The following is a 21,443-nucleotide window of genomic DNA, read 5'->3' on the forward strand; positions in this document are numbered from 1 at the left end:
CAAAATTCCTATACATATCTCATTTAGTTAATTAGGGAATTTATTACTGGTATTATATATTGATCCATGATTTTAGAGTACACTGGCCCTTTAAAAAAATTATTCTAGGACTCTAGGAGCCAACCAATATACTTAGGAGCCAGATTTAGTTTTTTAATAAATGTGTGTTAATATGTATATGTGTGTATGTATACATGTGTGAGCAGGTGTGTGTGTCTGTGTGTGTGTATATATATATATATGTATATGTATGTGTGGGTGGGTGTGTATGTATACGTGTGGGTGTTAATATGTGTGTATGGTGGGGTATATGTGAAGTAAAAGTATGTTTGTATAATATATTGCAGGGGGTATGCATGAAGAGACCATGGTGATATTGATATGCAGGGGGGGGGTATGCATGAAGAGACCATGAAGAGACCATGGTGATATTGATATGCAGGGGGGTATGCATGAAGAGACCATGGTGATATTGATATGCAGGGGGGTTATGCATGAAGAGAGTAGACCAGGGTGATATTGATATGCAGTGGGGGGGTTATGCATGAAGAGAGTAGACCATGGTGATATTGATATGCATGGGGGTATGCATGAAGAGACCATGGTGCTATTGATATGCAGGGGGGGTATGCATGAAGGGGGGTATGCATGAAGAGAGTAGACCAGGGTGATATTGATATGCGGGGGGGGGGGGTTATGCATGAAGAGAGTAGACCATGGTGATATTGATATGCAGGGTGGTATGCATGAAGAGACCATGGTGATATTGATATGCAGGAGGGGGTATGCATGAAGAGACCATGGTGATATTGATATGCAGGGGGGGGGTATGCATGAAGAGACCATGGTAATATTGATATGCGGGGGGGGGTATGCATGAAGAGACCATGGTGATATTGATATGCAGGGGGGGTATGTATGAAGAGACCAGGGTGATACTGATATCTGCAGGGGGGTATGCATGAAGAGACCAGGGTGATACTGATATCTGCAGGGGGTGAGTATGCATGAAGAGACCAGGGTGATACTGATATCTGCAGGGGGGGGTATGCATGAAGAGACCAGGGTGATACTGATATCTGCAAAAGGGGGTATGCTTGAAGAGACCAGGGTGATACTGATATCTGCAGGGGGGTATGCATGAAGAGACCAGGGTGATACTGATATCTGCAGGGGGGGTATGCATGAAGAGACCAGGGTGATACTGATATCTGCAAAGGGGGGTATGCATGAAGAGACCAGGGTGATCCGGATATCTGCAGGGGGGGGGTATGCATGAAGAGACCAGGGTGATACTGATATCTGCAGGGGGGGTATGCATGAAGAGACCATGTTGATATATATTGATATGCAGGGAGGGGTATGCAGTGCATGACGAGAGAGACCAGGGTGATTGATATGCAGGGGGGGGATGCATGATGAAGAGACCAGGGTGAAGTTTTCAAGAACTGATATGATCTCTGATTCTGATATATATGTATATCTACATTTTTTTTTCCTTTTAACTTTATTAGATCACACACCCGCTTTTACCATATCTAACTATTCTTAAAGAGACATGAAACATAAAAAAAATTAAGATTCTGAATCTGATATAAAACATATCATTTAAAGAATTTTCCAATACATTTCTATTAGGCAAGGCTGCCAAGGCAGTAGGTACATATGTGTGCAGTGAGTCAACAAGCAATCAGCAGCTCCTGAGCCTACCTAGGTATCCTTTTCAACAATGGATACCAAGAAAACCAAACAAATAATAGAAATAGATTGGAAAGCTGTTTAAAATAGAGTATGTTCAACTTCTACTAAATCATGAAAGAAAACTAAAACAAGGGTTTTATGTCCTATTGTCCATTCAAGTATTATCCACCACTTTTGATACCATATCCATATTATATTGTGCTATTGGTGTGCCGTGTGTGTATCATCATCTACCTTACAAAATAAAATGCAGTTGTAAGTCGTGTAACATATATTTAAAAAGCAAATTGTATAAGGGCCCGGCTATAGAAGTGCAAAAAGAAAACATTTCTTTCATGTAATTAGCAAGAGTCCATGAGCTAGTGACGTATGGGATATACATTCCTACCAGGAGGGGCAAAGTTTCCCAAACCTCAAAATGCCTATAAATACACCCCTCACCACACCCACAATTCAGTTTTACAAACTTTGCCTCCCATGGAGGTGGTGAAGTAAGTTTGTGCTAGATTCTACGTTGATATGCGCTTCGCAGCAGGCTGAAGCCCGGTTTTCCTCTCAGAGTGCAGTGAATGTCAGAGGGATGTGAAGAGAGTATTGCCTATTTGAATACCATGGTCTTCCTCTAGGGGATCTATTTCATGGGTTCTCTGTTATCGCTCGTAGAGATTTCTTCTTTTCAGATCGATGATATACTCTTATATACCATTACCTCTACTGATTCTCGTTAGCTATCTACTATATGTAGATGAGTGTCTTAGGGTAAGTAAGTCTTATTTCTATTTATGACACTCAAAGCTATGGTTGGGCACTTTATATGTAAAGTTCTAAATATATGTGTTTAAACTTATATTTGCCATGATTCAGGATAATCAGTATTCCTTCATCAGTTTCATTTTTTTGGGAAAATGCATATACATTTTATTTTTCTTACCTTAAAATTTTCAATTTACTTTTTTTTCAAATTTGCGGGCTGTTAGGCTCGTGGGTGCAGAAAATGCTTCTATTTATTGCGTCATTCTTGGCGCGAGACTTTTTTGGCGCAAAAATTTCGGCATTTCAGGCATCATAGTTGGCGCCGGAAGTTTTCACGTAATTGCGTCATTTTTTTGACGTATGTGTATTGCGGACAGTTTTTTTCACATTATTTCAGTCTCACTTTTTAGTTGCTTCTGGTTTTCTAGAGGCTTGTTTTGTTTTGCATTTTTTCCCATTCCTGAAACTGCCATTTAAGGAATTTGATAATTTTGCTTTATATGTTGTTTTTTCTATTACATATTGCAAGATGTCACTACCTGACCCTGGATCAGAATCTACTTCTGGAAAAGCGCAGCCTGATGTCGGTTCTACCAAAGCTAAGTGCATTTGTTGTAAACTTTTGGTAACTGTTCCTCCGGCTGTAGTTTGTGTTAGTTTTCATGATAAGCTATCCAACGCTGATAATATTTCCATTAGCAATAATCCATTACCTGTTGTTGTTCTTTCATCATCTAATGTTCAGGATGTTCCTGTTAATGTTAAAGAATTTGTTTCTAATTCTATTCGGAAGGCTCTGTCTGTTATTCCTCCTTCTAGTAAACGTAAGAGGTCTTTTAAAACTTCACATATTTCAGATGAATTTTTAAATGACCGCCATCATTCTGACATCTATTTCTGATGAGGATCTTTCTGGTTCAGAAGATTCTACCTCAGATATTGACACTGATAAATCTTCATATTTGTTTAAGATGAAGTTTATTAGTTCTTTACTTAAAGAAGTGTTGATTGCATTAGATATGGAGGAGTCTAGTCCTCTTGATATTAAAACTACTAAACGTTTAAATTCAGTTTTTAAACCTCATGTAGTTATTCCAGAAGTTTTTCCAGTTCCTGATGCTATTTCAGAAGTAATTTCTAGGGAATGGAATAGTCTGGGTACTTCATTTACTCCTTCTCCAAGGTTTAAGAAATTGTACCCTTTGCCATCTGATAGATTAGAGTTTTGGGAGAAAATCCCCAAAGTATAATTTCAGTTTTTTTCATTATTAGATTAAAACTTTTTGATTTGGGTTGTGGATTATTTTTTCAGCGGAATTGGCTGTCTTTATTTTATCCCTCCCTCTCTAGTGACTCTTGCGTGGAAGTTCCACATCTTGGGTATCTGCTATCCCATACGTCACTAGCTCATGGACTCTTGCTAATTACATGAAAGAAAACATAATTTATGTAAGAACTTACCTGATAAATTAATTTCTTTCATATTAGCAAGAGTCCATGAGGCCCACCCTTTTTTTGTGGTGGTTATGATTTTTTTTGTATAAAGCACAATTATTCCAATTCCTTATTTTTGCTTTCGCTCCTTTCTTATCACCCCACTTCTTGGCTATTCGTTAAACTGAATTGTGGGTGTGGTGAGGGGTGTATTTATAGGCATTTTGAGGTTTGGGAAACTTTGCCCCTCCTGGTAGGAATGTATATCCCATACGTCACTAGCTCATGGACTCTTGCTAATATGAAAGAAATGAATTTATCAGGTAAGTTCTTACATAAATTATGTTTTTAAAAATGTTTATTGTTTGCACTGTTGTGTTGTGTATACCATCCATCATGTGTTTACCCCACCCCCCTGCAAATGCATTGAGCATTCAGTTAAAGTCGTCAACAATGCACTGCTGTGGTGAGCCAATGACAAGAGACAGTGTGACAGTAGCCACCCATCAGTCACCTCTGCTAGTTCAGACAACCGCATTTCATGCCGATATGTACATATGAATCGATTTTCAAAAAAGGTTGTCAAAACAGCAAAGTTTATTTCATAATAAAAAATAATTTAAATTTCTTAAATGGATAGTAAAGTCAAAATTAAACAGATTTCTTTTTCAAAATGACCTGCAGAAAATTTTTGACAAAAAAAAAATCTCATCGCAGAAAGTGAAAAAAAGTTCTGCTTCTGGGTGCATGAGGTACACTCCCTTGTAGGTCCCAGAACAGAAATGCTGATTTGCTGCTTAAAGTCCTTTACAATGGTGTGTGAATACTTAGGACATTTTGAGGTAAAATATCTTTCTTTTTTACATAGAGATGTTCAGGTGATATTTTCTAGTCAGCTTTTTACAGCTATGCTGCAGCACTTTCAAGTGTTAAAACATTTGGGTATTATGGGCTAGATTTATTAACACTGAGGCGTACAGGGGTGCATATACGCGCCCCTGTACGCCTCAGCTCGCCTGTGGCGGGGCGAAATTACCCGCAGGTATTCGCCATTGCACACGAGCGCAATTTTGCGCTCGCGTGCAATCCCGCCCCCTGCCCGCGCACAGCCAATCACGCGCGGGCAGGAGCTGTCAATCTCCTCGGTCGGACTCGACCGAGGAGATTGAATTTCGCCACAATAGAGGTGGCGTAGATGTTAGGGAAGCAGCGGTCTGGTGACCGCTGCTTGATAAATCACGGCGTGCAAGTTCTTGAGAGAACTTGCAGCCGTAGAGGCTTGATAAATCGAGCCCTATGTCCCTTTAAAGGGATAGAAAGGTCAAAATTGAAATGTGCATTTAAATTTTCTGGTGCTCAGGTCCCTCGCAGGATGTGCGTATGCTGCAGAACACAGTAATAATTTTTAATAGAAGCGTTTTTGCTAATGGAAGTATATTGCAAAAAGGCATAGATTTCAAATGGAAATGCACCCATGCACAATTAATTTTTAACCTTTCTATTCCTTTAAGGTTGGGCTGCTTATTTTTACAAATATTTAAATTTCTTCACTGGTACATTGACAAGTTTTACCTTTTTTCTTGAAGAAAAATGAAAATTTTGTTATGGTTTTCAAATTTAAGGCATTAACCATTCACATGTTACTTTTCTGGAGCCTGGCCAGTCTATAAGTCTTTATTTCCTACCACTGTGTTCTCTCATACATCTACATCTTGGTTCCAAGGTTTTCCAAGACTGTCCATGTACGAAAAGCATATTTGCTGTCTCTTTTCCTTATTCCATGGGTTACATGGTTTGCTAGCAGCTCTAAAAGTGGTTACATTTGCTGAATTATTTATGGATTTGAGTTCATCTGTGCTTTCTCGTCTGTTGGAAATGTATTTTGCACAGATTTGTTCCCCAGAAGACCCATATTTCTCTGTGGTGACAATATCCCTTTGTTGGTAATTGGTAAAAAGCAGATACTTCTGGGAAAGATGATTTTTCCAACTAGCAAAGTCTATGATCAAAATGGATGCCGGTCTGTTTAGTTGGGCTAAGGTAAACGATCACCTTCAATCTCAAGATATAATCTGGTGTCACTGTTATACCAGTGTCATATAAAGCATTATTCATTATTTTTCAACTACCAGTAGTTGAAAGAATTTCTCATGTCAGAGGTTGTCAAGATCATAAGCTGTGTAGAACCTTTGCACGGTTTCATCATTTACTATCCAGGACTCAAAAAATGAGAGGCAGATTTTCTTAATCACAAACTTATTCATCCATGAGCATATCCTACAAATAGAGAAGCCCATAAATATATTGAAGTAGCTAGGTAGTGTGCTGTTAACAGACAATATTTATTCCATTTTTACACTATAATAATTATTTTTTTATTGGAGCTTTAACTCTGGCTTTTTATTTAGCTGAAAAAAGGTTTAGTTTTTAGTTTCTTCATTAGGACTGAATTACTTGTTACTTTCATAGTACTTTACTCTTCTTTCTTTCTAAAACTTGAAAGGGCTTGGCCTTATGCTATGATTTTGTGATTCCTAAGGCTTAGTTTTTGGAAATTTTCTTTAGATTGTGTAAAAAGATTATATTTTGGTAATGCAGTAAGGTGCATGTTCTCCAAGATGCCAATTATATGGGGATATTTGTTCACTACCCTTAAAGGGATATGAAACCTACATTTGTTTTCATCCATGATTAAGATAGAGCATGCGATTTTAAGCAACTTTATAATTTACTCCTATTATCAATTGTTCTTTGTTATCTTGGTATCTTTATTTGAAAAGCAAGTATGTAATCTTATGAGCCGGCCCATCTTTGGTTCAGCACCTGAGTAGTGCTTGCTAATTGGTGGCTAAATATAGCCACCAATCGGCAGGCGCTACACAGGGTTCTGAACCAAAAATGGGCTGACCTTACATTCCTGCATTTTCCTGTTGCTTTGAAATCCTTTCAGCCTTAGGGTCACCTGGTTTTCTACTACTGGGAAAGTGAGGGTGTAATACACACCAGTGTGTATTACTACCCTTAGGGGGCGCCTCCTAAGGCGTATCAAACAAACAAATGCTGAAACAATAACAAAAACCTAAATAGTTACTAGTAGAATATACAAATATGCTTATACATAAATAATAAGATGTACCAACATAAAGTCCAAGTGGGTAATATTGATACAGTCCCAATAGAAAAATGGATCCAAGACACGGTAGGCAGCTCTCAGTCTTAGGATGGTCTTCCTGATAGATGGGTAACTGAAACAAGATAAAACACAGAGGCGCCAAACATGGCCTAGTACAGCCAGATAACAGAAACTAAAATCCACAAGATAGCGATTGAATACTCACAAAGGAGGTGCACCCATTGGTGCTTATGAAGCAGACTGGAGCCTCTCAGTGGTCCAGCTCACTGGTATACTTCATGAGTCAGATTGTGGTCCTTGATAGTGGTGATTAACAGGTTCCTGAATGAACACAAAAAATGCAAACCATAGCCCAGGAACGTTTAGACAGGCGAGTGGTAGATTGAGCAATCTTACTTACAAGATTCAAAGCACCAGCAGCTAAAACAAGCTGTTTCCTCAGGCTAAAACATTATTGAATATAATGTTTTAGCCTGAGGAAACAGCTTGTTTTAGCTGAGAAACGCGTCACTTTTTAATAAAGATTTTTACAGAAATACACTTGCTTTTTGGACACCTTTTTTATCATTTGTATGCTGCTAACTCTCTGGCACCTGAGAGGTATCCTGTTCTCATCTGGAGGGATCAGTCTACTGGGCGACTGTTTGGTTCCAGTCTGCAGTATATGCACCTGCTGGTGCTTTGAATCTTGCAAGTAAGATTGCTCAATCTACCACTCGCCTGTCTAAACGTTACTGGGCTATGGTTTGCATTTTTTGTGTTCATTCAGGAACCTGTTAATCACCACTATCAAGGACCACAATCTGACTCATGAAGTATACCAGTGAGCTGGACCACTGAGAGGCTCCAGTCTGCTTCATAAGCACCAATGGGTGCACCTCCTTTGTGAGTATTCAATCGCTATCTTGTGGATTTTAGTTTCTGTTATCTGGCTGTACTAGGCCATGTTTGGCGCCTCTGTGTTTTATCTTGTTTTGGTTTTCTACTACTTTCTTAATAAATATTAGTTGTATTTAATCTTGATTGTAGATTTAGTCATAGCTAGAATTTTAGAGCTGGGTCTGCCATCCACCTTTTTGTGTGATTTTTAATTATGTATTTTTTTTTCTCTCCAGGAGAACTTAAGAATGACTAAGTTTCATATTGTTGTTTATCTTTGTTCCTTAATTCTCAGAATGATAATTTAGTTCACAAACATGATGTCGTCAGAACTATTTCAATTTTGTGCGTGTTAACTTATAATGAATAGGTAGTATCTTAAAGGCTTGCTGTGTGCAAACAAGGAATTGGCAGAGAAGGATAGTTCTGTGTTTGCTGAGCAACAGATGTGTGCTGCTAAAGTCTAGTGGGATATCATATTGACCTTTGTAACAAGTTATTTTACAACACCAGAATTTTTGTTGTTTAAAAAGATAGATAATCCCTTTATCACCCATTTCCCAGTTTTTGCATAACCAACACAGTTATAATAATACACTTCTTCTTACCTCTGTGATTATCTTGTATCTAAGCCTCTGCAAACTGCCCCCTTATTTCAGTTTATTTGACAAACTTTCATTTCTTCTGTTAAGTGTGATCAGTCCACGGGTCATCATTACTTCTGGGATATTACTCCTCCCCAACAGGAAGTGCAAGAGGATTCACCCAGCAGAGCTGCATATAGCTCCTCCCCTCTACGTCACTCCCAGTCATTCTCTTGCACCCAACAACTAGATAGGATGTGTGAGAGGACTATGGTGATTATACTTAGTTTTTATCTTCAATCAAGAGTTTGTTATTTTAAAATAGCACCGGAGTGTGTTATTATCTCTCTGGCAGAGTTTGAAGAAGAATCTACCAGAGTTTTTGTTATGATTTTAGCCGGAGTAGTTAAGATCATATTGCTGTTTCTCGGCCATCTGAGGAGAGGTAAACTTCAGATCAGGGGACAGCGGGCAGATGAATCTGCATAGAGGTATGTAGCAGTTTTTATTTTCTGATAATGGAAATTGATGAGAAAATCCTGCCATACCGATATAATGTCATGTATGTATACTTTACACTTCAGTATTCTGGGGAATGGTACTTCACTAGAATTACACTGTAAGAAATACATAAAGCTGTTTAATAACTAGAGATTATGTTTAACGTTTTTGCTGGAATGTAAAATCGTTTTCATTTACTGAGGTACTGAGTGAATAAATGTTTGGGCACTATTTTTCCACTTGGCAGTTGCTTAATCTGTTTTCTGACAGTTTCTGTTCTCCCTCACTGCTGTGTGTGAGGGGGAGGGGCCGTTTTTTGGCGCTTTTACTACGCATCAAATATTTCAGTCAGCAACTCATTGTATTCCCTGCATGATCCGGTTCATCTCTACAGAGCTCAGGGGTCTTCAAAACTTATTTTGAGGGAGGTAATTTCTCTCAGCAGAGCTGTGAGAATTATAGTTTGACTGAGATAAAAAATGTTTATTCTGTAATTTGTTTCCTGCTTTCAGAATTTGTTATCTTTGCTAATGGGATTAAACCTTTGCTAAAGTTGTGTTGTTTACAAGGATTGAGGCTATAACTGTTTCAATTTATTAATTTTCAACTGTCATAGATCTTCTGTGCTTCTTAAAGGCACAGTACGTTTTAATATTATTCTAATTGAATTGTATTTCCAAGTTGCAAGTTTATTTGCTAGTGTGTTAAACATGTCTGATTCAGAGGATGATACCTGTGTCATTTGTTGCAATGCCAAAGTGGAGCCCAATAGAAATTTATGTACTAACTGTATTGATGCTACTTTAAATAAAAGTCAATCTGTACAAATTGAACAAATTTCACCAAACAACGAGGGGAGAGTTATGCCGACTAACTCGCCTCACGTGTCAGTACCTACATCTCCCGCTCAGAGGGAGGTGCGTGATATTGTAGCGCCGAGTACATCTGGGCGGCCATTACAAATCACATTACAGGATATGGCTACTGTTATGACTGAGGTTTTGGCTAAATTTCCAGAACTAAGAGGTAAGCGTGATCACTCTGGGGTGAGAACAGAGTGCGCTGATAATATTAGGGCCATGTCAGACACTGCGTCACAGGTGGCAGAACATGAGGACGGAGAACTTCATTCTGTGGGTGACGGTTCTGATCCAAACAGACTGGATTCAGATATTTCAAATTTTAAATTTAAACTGGAAAACCTCCGTGTATTACTAGGGGAGGTGTTAGCGGCTCTGAATGATTGTAACACAGTTGCAATACCAGAGAAAATGTGTAGGTTGGATAAATATTTTGCGGTACCGACGAGTACTGAGGTTTTTCCTATACCTAAGAGACTTACTGAAATTGTTACTAAGGAGTGGGATAGACCCGGTGTGCCGTTCTCACCCCCTCCGATATTTAGAAAAATGTTTCCAATAGACGCCACCACAAGGGACTTATGGCAAACAGTCCCTAAGGTGGAGGGAGCAGTTTCTACCTTAGCTAAGCGTACCACTATCCCGGTGGAGGATAGCTGTGCTTTTTCAGATCCAATGGATAAAAAGTTAGAGGGTTACCTTAAGAAAATGTTTGTTCAACAAGGTTTTATATTGCAACCCCTTGCATGCATTGCGCCGATCACGGCTGCAGCGGCATTCTGGATTGAGTCTCTGGAAGAGAACATTGGTTCAGCTACTCTGGACGACATTACGGACAGGCTTAGAGTCCTTAAACTAGCTAATTCATTCATTTCGGAGGCCGTAGTACATCTTACTAAACTTACGGCGAAGAATTCAGGATTCGCCATTCAGGCACGCAGGGCGCTGTGGCTAAAATCCTGGTCAGCTGATGTTACTTCTAAGTCTAAATTGCTTAATATACCTTTCAAAGGGCAGACCTTATTCGGGCCCGGGTTGAAAGAGATTATCGCTGACATTACAGGAGGTAAAGGCCATGCCCTGCCTCAGGACAAAGCCAAAGTTAAGGCTAGACAGTCTAATTTTCGTTCCTTTCGTAATTTCAAAGCAGGAGCAGCATCAACTTCCTCTGCACCAAAACAGGAAGGAGCTGTTGCTCGCTACAGACAAGGCTGGAAACCTAACCAGTCCTGGAACAAGGGCAAGCAGGCCAGGAAACCTGCTGCTGCCCCTAAAACAGCATGAATTGAGGGCCCCCGATCCGGGATCGGATCTAGTGGGGGGCAGACTTTCTCTCTTCGCCCAGGCTTGGGCAAGAGATGTCCAGGATCCCTGGGCGCTAGAGATAATATCTCAGGGATACCTTCTGGACTTCAAATACTCTCCTCCAAGAGAGAGATTTCATCTGTCAAGATTGTCAACAATCCAGACAAAGAAAGAGGCGTTTCTACGCTGCGTACAAGAGCTCTTGTTAATGGGAGTAATCCATCCAGTTCCATGATCGGAACAGGGACAGGGGTTTTACTCAAATCTGTTTGTGGTTCCCAAAAAAGAGGGAACTTTCAGACCAATCCTGGACTTAAAGATCCTAAACAAATTCCTAAGAGTTCCATCGTTCAAGATGGAGACTATTCGGACAATTTTACCTATGATCCAAGAGGGTCAGTACATGACCACTGTAGATTTAAAAGATGCTTACCTTCACATACCGATTCACAAAGATCATTATCGGTACCTAAGGTTTGCCTTCCTAGACAGGCATTACCAGTTTGTGGCTCTTCCATTCGGATTGGCTACAGCTCCAAGAATCTTCACAAAGGTTCTGGGTGCTCTTCTGGCGGTACTAAGACCGCGGGGAATCTCGGTAGCTCCATACCTAGACGACATTCTGATACAAGCTTCAAGCTTTCAAACTGCCAAGTCTCATACAGAGTTAGTGCTGGCATTTCTAAGGTCACATGGATGGAAGGTGAACGAAAAGAAAAGTTCACTCGTTCCACTCACAAGAGTTCCCTTCCTGGGGACTCTTATAGATTCTGTAGAAATGAAGATTTACCTGACAGAGGACAGGCTAACAAGACTTCAAAGTGCTTGCCGCACCCTACATTCCATTCAACACCCGTCAGTGGCTCAATGCATGGAGGTAATCGGCTTAATGGTAGCGGCAATGGACATAGTACCCTTTGCACGCTTACACCTCAGACCACTGCAACTGTGCATGCTAAGTCAGTGGAATGGGGATTACTCAGACTTATCCCCTTCTCTGAATCTGGATCAAGAGACCAGAAATTCTCTTCTATGGTGGCTTTCTCGGCCACATCTGTCCAGGGGGATGCCATTCAGCAGACCAGACTGGACAATTGTAACAACAGACGCCAGCCTTCTAGGTTGGGGTGCCGTCTGGAATTCTCTGAAGGCTCAGGGACAATGGAGTCAGGAGGAGAGTCTCCTGCCAATAAACATTCTGGAATTGAGAGCAGTTCTCAATGCCCTCCTGGCTTGGCCCCAGTTGACAACTCGGGGGTTCATCAGGTTTCAGTCGGACAACATCACGACTGTAGCTTACATCAACCATCAGGGAGGGACAAGAAGCTCCCTAGCTATGATGGAAGTATCAAAGATAATTCTCTGGGCAGAGTCTCACTCTTGCCACCTGTCAGCAATCCACATCCCGGGAGTGGAGAACTGGGAGGCGGATTTCTTAAGTCGTCAGACTTTTCATCCGGGGGAGTGGGAGGTCTTTGCCCAAATACTGCGACGTTGGGGCAAACCAGAGATAGATCTCATGGCGTCTCGACAGAACGCCAAGCTTCCTCGTTACGGGTCCAGATCCAGGGATCCAGGAGCAGTCCTGATAGATGCTCTGACAGCACCTTGGGACTTCAGGATGGCTTACGTGTTTCCACCCTTCCCGTTGCTTCCTCGATTGATTGCCAGAATCAAACAAGAGAGAGCATCAGTGATTCTAATAGCACCTGCGTGGCCACGCAGGACTTGGTATGCAGACCTGGTGGACATGTCATCCTGTCCACCTTGGTCTCTACCTCTGAAACAGGACCTTCTGATACAGGGTCCCTTCAAACATCAAAATCTAACTTCTCTGAAGCTGACTGCTTGGAAATTGAACGCTTGATTTTATCAAGACGTGGGTTTTCTGAGTCAGTTATTGATACCTTAATACAGGCTAGGAAACCTGTTACCAGAAAGATTTACCATAAGATATGGCGTAAATACCTATATTGGTGTGAATCCAAAGGTTACTCTTGGAGTAAGGTTAGGATTCCTAGGATATTGTCTTTCCTACAAGAAGGTTTAGAAAAGGGTTTATCTGCTAGTTCATTAAAGGGACAGATCTCAGCTCTGTCCATTCTGTTACACAAACGTTTGTCAGAAGTTCCTGACGTCCAGGCTTTTTGTCAGGCTTTGACCAGGATTAAGCCTGTGTTTAAAACTGTTGCTCCACCATGGAGTTTAAACCTTGTTCTTAATGTTTTACAGGGAGTTCCGTTTGAACCCCTTCATTCCATTGATATAAAGTTGTTATCTTGGAAAGTTCTATTTTTAATGGCTATTTCCTCGGCTCGAAGAGTCTCTGAATTATCAGCCTTACATTGTGATTCTCCTTATTTGATTTTTCATTCGGATAAGGTAGTCCTGCGTACTAAACCTGGGTTCTTACCTAAGGTAGTTACTAACAGGAATATCAATCAAGAGATTGTTGTTCCTTCTTTATGCCCAAATCCTTCTTCAAAGAAGGAACGTCTACTGCACAACCTGGATGTAGTCCGTGCTCTAAAATTTTACTTACAGGCAACTAAGGAATTTCGACAAACGTCTTCTCTGTTTGTCATTTACTCTGGGCAGAGGAGAGGTCAAAAAGCTTCCGCTACCTCTCTTTTTGGCTTTGTAGCATAATTCGTTTAGCTTATGAGACTGCTGGACAGCAGCCTCCTGAAAGAATTACAGCTCATTCTACTAGAGCTGTGGCTTCCACTTGGGCCTTCAAGAATGAGGCCTCTGTTGAACAGATTTGCAAGGCTGCAACTTGGTCTTCGCTTCATACTTTTTCCAAATTTTACAAATTTGACACTTTTGCTTCATCGGAGGCTATTTTTGGGAGAAAGGTTCTTCAGGCAGTGGTTCCTTCTGTATAAAGAGCCTGCCTATCCCTCCCGTCATCCGTGTACTTTTGCTTTGGTATTGGTATCCCAGAAGTAATGATGACCCATGGACTGATCACACTTAACAGAAGAAAACATAATTTATGCTTACCTGATAAATTCCTTTCTTCTGTAGTGTGATCAGTCCACGGCCCGCCCTGTTTTTTAAGGCAGGTAAATATTTTTTAATTTATACTCCAGTCACCACTTCACCCTTGGCTTTTCCTTTCTCGTTGGTCCTTGGTCGAATGACTGGGAGTGACGTAGAGGGGAGGAGCTATATGCAGCTCTGCTGGGTGAATCCTCTTGCACTTCCTGTTGGGGAGGAGTAATATCCCAGAAGTAATGATGACCCGTGGACTGATCACACTACAGAAGAAAGGAATTTATCAGGTAAGCATAAATTATGTTTTTAGCCAATCGGTGCTCACTCCTCGGTAAATTCACGTGCGTGAGCTCAATGTTATCTATGTGAAACACATGAACTAACACCCTCTGGTGAAAAACTGTCAACATGCTTTCAGATTAGAGGCTGCCTTCAAGGTCTAAGAAATTAGCATATGAACCTCCTATGTTTAGCTTTGAACTAAGAATACCAAAAGAACAATGCAAAATTGGTGATAAAAGTCAATTGAAAAGTTGTTTAAAATTACACGCCCTATCTGAATCATGAAAGTTTTTTTTGGACTTGACTGTCCCTTTAAGGAGTTGATCCCTGTTCTCATATAGATGCCCTTTTGGCTTTGGACGTAAAAAATAAAATAAAATGCTGTACATTTATTTCTATATACTCACCTCTTTGTTATTGCGCTAATATAAGGAAAGTATGTAGTTTCTAAGGGGTGGTAGTAAGGTGTGTAAGAAAGTAGGTTACTTCCTTTATAATCTGTTAATTATGTTTAAAATGCATTTATTATACAGACAGTCTATTTCCAAGCATTTGTTTGATACCATTCTCTTGCTCTATGTTGCCTCTCTCATTATTATTATTATTACTTTAGTTACAAGTCTCTCCCCTGTCTCTTTTTTTATCTTTCTCATATTATTGATTTGTTATACACACACACATATACAGTGCCTGATGTATTTTGCCGCACCCTTGTTAAAACAGGAGAATTTACATGAGTATCCCCACAAAAAAGCTGTATATATGTGTGTGTATGTGTGTGTGTGTGTGTGTATATATATATAGTTTCAAAGATAGAATAAGCACTCACTGGACTTTAGCCGTCTGTGTAATAAAGATTTTATTAGTGATGTTTCGGGACACCAAACAGTCCCTTCCTCTGACTGTTTGGTGTCCCGAAACGTCACTAATAAAATCGTTATTACACAGACGGCTAAAGTCCAGTGAGTGCTTATTCTATCTTTGAAACTATGGACATATCTTTACAGCACCCTGGCAGTTGATGACAGATGGTGAGAGTGCATACACCCACAAATCGATATATAGCTAAGATTTAAAAGCAAAAATGGAAAGGTTAGTTACTGCATCTGGCCACATGGGACAAGCCCAGGTACCTCGTCAAGGTCCTTTCCAATACCTGGGACCCTAAAACAGCCACACAATGCAAGCTTTCAAATCCAAACAAACTGGGAACAAGGGAAGGGTGCACAGGCATATGTAATCACCCTAGACATATACAAAACACGGAAGGGAACTGCACTCTCATACCGGACCGGGTACACATCCCATGACCCTGCAACATGCTCAGCCCTGGGTGCTACTGGCACTCACAGGAAGCTGTGCTGTCCCCAGAGTCACAGTCAGTTAACCCCAGACAGGTCTGGGTGCAAGAACAATAGGGAAAATTACAAAGCAAATAAATACAACACACAGAGAAAACCCAGCACTCACAAGCTCTCAGATTTAAAAGCAAAAATGGAAAGGTTAGTTACCGCATCTGGCCAAATGGGACAAGCCCAGGTACCTCGTCAAGGTCCTTTCCAATACCTGGGACCCTAAAACAGCCACACAATGCAAGCTTTCAAATCCAAACAAACTGGGAACAAGGGAAGGGTGCACAGGCATATGTAATCACCCTAGACATATACAAAACACGGAAGGGAACTGCACTCTCATACCGGACCGGGTACACATCCCATGACCCTGCAACATGCTCAGCCCTGGATGCCACTGGCACTCACAGGAAGCTGTGCTGTCCCCAGAGTCACAGGCAGTTAACCCCAGACAGGCCTGGGTGCAAGAACCATAGGGAAAATATGCCTGTGCACCCTTCCCTTGTTCCCAGTTTGTTTGGATTTGAAAGCTTGCATTGTGTGGCTTTTTTAGGGTCCCAGGTATTGGACTAAACTTTGGCCCCTTAAATTCAGTTTTTAAACCTCATGTTATTCCAGAGGTTTTTCCAGTTCCTGATGCTATTTCAGATGTAATTTCTAGGGAATGGAATAGACTGGGTACTTCTTTTACTCCTACTTCAAGGTTTAAGAAGCTGTACCCTTTGCCATCTGATAGATTGGAGTTTTGGGAAAAGATCCCCAAAGTTGATGGGGCCATCTCTACTCTTGCTAAACGTACTACTATTCCTACGGCAGATAGTACTTCTCTTAAAGATCCTTTAGATAGGAAACCTGAATCTTATCTAAGGAAGGCTTATTTATGTTCAGGTCATCTTCTTAGGCCTGCTATTTCTTTGGCTGATGTTGCAGCTGCTTCAACTGTTTAGTTGGAAACCCTAGCACAACAAGTATCAGATCATAATGTGTATAGCATTGTTAAGTTAATTCAACATGCTAAGAATTTCATTTGTGATGCCATTTTTCATATCATCAGAATTGATGTCAGATATATGTCTTTAGCTATATTAGCTAGACAAGCTTTATGGCTTAAATCTTGGAATGCTGATAGGACTTCTAAATCAACGTTGCTATCTCTCTCTTTCCAAGGTAATAAATTATTTGGTTCTCAGTTGGATTCAATTATTTCAACTGTCATTGGGGGGAAGGAACTTTTTTGCCTCAGGATAAAAAATCTAAGGGTAAATTTAAGGCTGCTAATCGTTTTCGTTCCTTTCGACAAAATAAGAAACAGAAACCTGATCCTTCCCCTAAGGGAATGGTTTCCAATTGGAAGCCTTATTCAGTCTGGAATAAATTCAAGCCATTTAAAAGATCTAAATCAGCCCCCAAGTCCGCGTGAAGGTGCGGCCCTCATTCCAGCTCAGCTGGTAGGGGGCAGACTAAAATTCTTCAAGGATGTTTGGATCAATTCAATCCAAAATCATTGGATTCAGAACATTGTTTCTCAAGGGTACAGAATAGGTTTCAAAGTAAAACCGCCTGTGAGAAGTTTCTTTCTCTCACGCATTCCAGTGAACCCAGAAAAGGCTCCGGCTTTCCTGAAGTGTGTTTCAGACCTGGAGGTATCTGGGGTAATTTTGCCAGTTCCTATTCAGGAACAGGGTCTGGGTTTTTATTCAAATCTGTTCATTGTCCCAAAGAAGGAGAATTCTTTCAGACCAGTTCTGGATCTAAAAATTTTGAACCGTTATGTGAGAATACCAACATTCAAAATGGTGACTATAAGGACTATTCTGCCTTTTGTTCAGCAAGGGCGTTATATGTCCACAATAGACTTACAGGATGCAAATCTTCATATTCCAATTCATCCAGATCACCATCAGTTCCTGAGATTCTCTTTTCTAGACAAGCATTACCAATTTGTTGCTCTTCCTTTTGGCCTAGCGACAGCTCCAAGGATTTTTTCAAAGGTTCTCCGTGCCTTACTCTCTGTAATCTGAGAGCAGGGTATTGCGGTGTTTCCTTATTTGGATGATATCTTGGTACTTGCTCAGTCTTTACGTTCTGCAGAATCTCACACGAATCAACTAGTGTTGTTTCTTCAAAAACATGGTTGGAGGATCAATTTACCAACAAGTTCTTTGACTCCTCAGACAAGGGTAACCTTTTTAGGTTTCCAAATAGATTCAGTATCCATGACTTTGTCTCTAACAGACAAGAGACGAATGAAATTGGTTGCAGCTTGTCAGAACCTTCAGTTTCAATCATTCCCTTCAGTAGCTATGTGCATGGAGGTTTTAGGTCTCATGACTGCAGCATCGGACGCGATCCCTTTTTGCTCGTTTTCACATGAGACCTCTTCAGCTTTATATGCTGAATCAATGGTGCAGGGATTATACAAGGATATCACAATTAATATCCTTAAATCCAAATGTTCGACTATCTCTGACTTGGTGGTTAGATCACCATCGTTTAGTTCAAGGGGCCTCTCTTGTTCGTCCAACCTGGACTGTGATCACAACAGATGCGAGTCTTTCAGGTTGGGGAGCTGTCTGGGGATCTCTGACAGCGCAGGGGGTTTGGAAATCTCAAGAGGCGAGATTACCAATCAATTTTTTGGAACTTCGTGCGATTCTCAGAGCTCTTCAGTTTTGGCCTCTTCTGAAGAGAGAACTGTTTATTTGTTTTCAGACAGACAAAGTCACAACCGTGGCGTATGTCAATCGTCAAGGTGGGACTCACAGTCCTCAAGCTATGAAAGAAGTATCTCGGATACTTGCTTGGGCGGAATCCAGCTCCTGTCTAATTTCTGCGGTCCATATCCCAGGTATAGACAATTGGGAAGCGGATTATCTCAGTCGCCAGACTTTACATCCGGGAGAGTGGTCTCTTCACCCAGATGTGTTTTTTCAGATTGTTCTGATGTGGGGGCTTCCAGAAATAGATCTGATGGCTTCTCATCTAAACAGGAAACTTCCCAGGTATCTGTCCAGAACTAGGGATCCTCAGGCGGAAGCAGTGGATGCGTTGACACTTCCTTGGAGTTATCATCCTGCTTATATCTTTCCGCCTCTAGTTCTTCTTCCAAGAGTGATTTCCAAAATCATAATGGAGCGTTCGTTTGTACTGCTGGTGGCTCCAGCATGGCCACACAGGTTTTGGTATGCGGATCTTGTTCGGATGTCCAGTTGCCAACCTTGGCCACTTCCGTTAAGGCCAAACCTTCTATCGCAAGGCCCATTTTTCCATCGGGATCTCAAATCATTAAATTTGAAGGTATGGATATTGAATGCTTAGTCATAGAGGTCTCTCTGACTCAGTGATTAATACTATGTTGCAGGCTCGTAAATCTGTGTCTAGAAAGATTTATTATCGAGTTTGGAAGACTTACATTTCATGGTGTTCTTCTCATAAATTCTCTTGGCATTCTTTTAGAATTCCTAGAATTTTACAGTTTCTTCAGGATGGTTTAGATAAGGGTTTGTTTGCAAGTTCCTTGAAAGGACAAATCTCTGCTCTTTCTGTTCTATTTCACAGAAAAATTGCTAATCTTCCTGATATTCATTGTTTTGTACAGGCTTTGGTTCGTATTAAGCCTGTAATTAAATCAATCTCTCCTCCTTGGAGTCTTAATTTGGTTTTGAAAGTTTACAGGCTCCTCCGTTTGAGCCTTTGCATTCTTTGGACATTAAATTACTTTCTTGGAAAGTATTGTTCCTTTTGGCCATCTCTTCTGCTCGAAGAGTTTCTGAATTATCTGCTCTTTCTTGTGAGTTTTCTTTTCTGATTTTCCATCAGGATAAGGTGGTCTTGCGGACTTCATTTACATTTTTACCTAAGGTTGTGAATTCCAACAACATTAGTAGAGAAATTGTTGTCCCTTCATTGTGTCCTAATCCTAAGAATTCTCTGGAGAGATCTTTACATTCTTTGGATGTGGTAAGAGCTTTGAAATATTATGTTGAAGCTATTAAAGATTCCAGAAAGACTTCTAGTCTATTTGTTATCTTTTCTGTTTCTAGGAAAGGTCAGAAGGCTTCTGCCATTTCTTTGGCATCTTGGTTAAAACTTTTGATTCATCATGCTTATGTGGAGTCGGGTAAATCCCCGCCTCAGAGGATTCCTGGGCTTTTAGGAATGAAGCTTCTGTTGATCAGATTTGCAAAGCAGCAACTTGGTCTTCTTTGCATACTTTTACTAAATTCTACCATTTTGATGTTTTTTCTTCTTCAGAAGCAGTTTTTGGTAGAAAAGTACTTCAGGCAGCTGTTTCAGTTTGATTCTTCTGCTTATAATTTCATTTTTTTTCATTATAAGATTAAAACTTTTGATTTGGGTTGTGGATTATTTTTTCAGCGGAATTGGCTGTCTTTATTTTATCCCTCCCTCTCTAGTGACTCTTGTGTGGAGTGCCACATGTTGGGTATTGATATCCCATACGTCACTAGCTCATGGACTCTTGCCAATTACATGAAAGAAAATATAATTTATGTAAGAATTGACCTGATAAATTAATTTCTTTCATATTTGCAAGAGTCCATGAGACCCACCCTTTTTATGGTGGTTATGATTTTTTTGTATAAAGCACAATTATTCCAATTCCTTGTTGATGCTTTCACTCCTTTATTATCACCCCACTTCTTGGCTATTCGTTAAACTGAATTGTGGGTGTGGTGGGGGTGTATTTATAGGCATTTTGAGGTTTGGGAAACTTTGCCCCTCCTGGTAGGAATGTATATCCCATACGTCACTAGCTCATGGACTCTTGCCAATATGAAAGAAATGAATTTATCAGGTAAATTCTTACATAAATTATGTTTTTCACATCTTTATCTATCTTTCTTTTGCCTTTATTTAAAAAAAACAGCAAGTTTAACCCACTGTCTACATTATTGATTGCGGTTCTTACCTTTTTTAGATTATCCTCTATGCGCCTATAGAAGTACACCACTGTCTGGTGCCTAAGTATGTGACCATGATCTCAATATTTTAGCTGAGACAAATTTGTATAATTGCCTGAATGGCTTTATTTCATGTTTTCAACTGACAACACAGAATGCATAGTAAAAACTAAATTGTATCTTTTAATTTGTTTTACACCTTTTAAGGGCTAGATTACAAATGGAGTAAGTGAGTAACGCAGGATATGTTCTATCTTGCGCATCTTTGCACAAGTGTATGGTTAAAGATATTAACCAAAGCATCTTAACAAGGCCAAAACTTTATTGCGTCCTCTAGTGCATTTTAGTGCATCGAGCGTCCATTAGAGTGCTCATTGTGCTTGTATTACAAGAGATGAGTTATGTATTGCGGTCAAGCGTAGTCCAAAATACAGCTGTAAAATTAATGCTTTTTAAGACCTGAAGTATACCATTATTAAGAATAGTATAGCAGAACTATATGAGGATCTCTGCTACTTAGACACCATCGACATCAGGCAATATTCAGTAAGAGTTAATTGTTTTTACTGTACGCCTTATAGAAGTCTACGAAGTTGTAAAAGGGCTCTAGACTATCGATTGAATGATAAATGATCATTTTGGACCTGTATAATTAGTACAAGCATAAAAGTGCTATTGATGGCGCTTGAGTGATGTTAAAGGGACATGATTCAGATAGAGCATGTCATTTGAAACAA

At 40.2% G+C, this 21,443-nt stretch overlaps 1 protein-coding gene across 1 annotated transcript in view; it reads left to right on the plus strand.

The window, feature by feature from the left end:
- Positions 1-21,443, plus strand: part of ZZEF1 (zinc finger ZZ-type and EF-hand domain containing 1) — a gene marked incomplete in the record, with an annotated part of 722,361 nt that overhangs the window by 191,003 nt on the left and 509,915 nt on the right.

Source organism: Bombina bombina, chromosome 3 (assembly GCF_027579735.1).
Source record: "Bombina bombina isolate aBomBom1 chromosome 3, aBomBom1.pri, whole genome shotgun sequence".
Classification (NCBI taxonomy): Eukaryota; Metazoa; Chordata; class Amphibia; order Anura; family Bombinatoridae; genus Bombina; species Bombina bombina.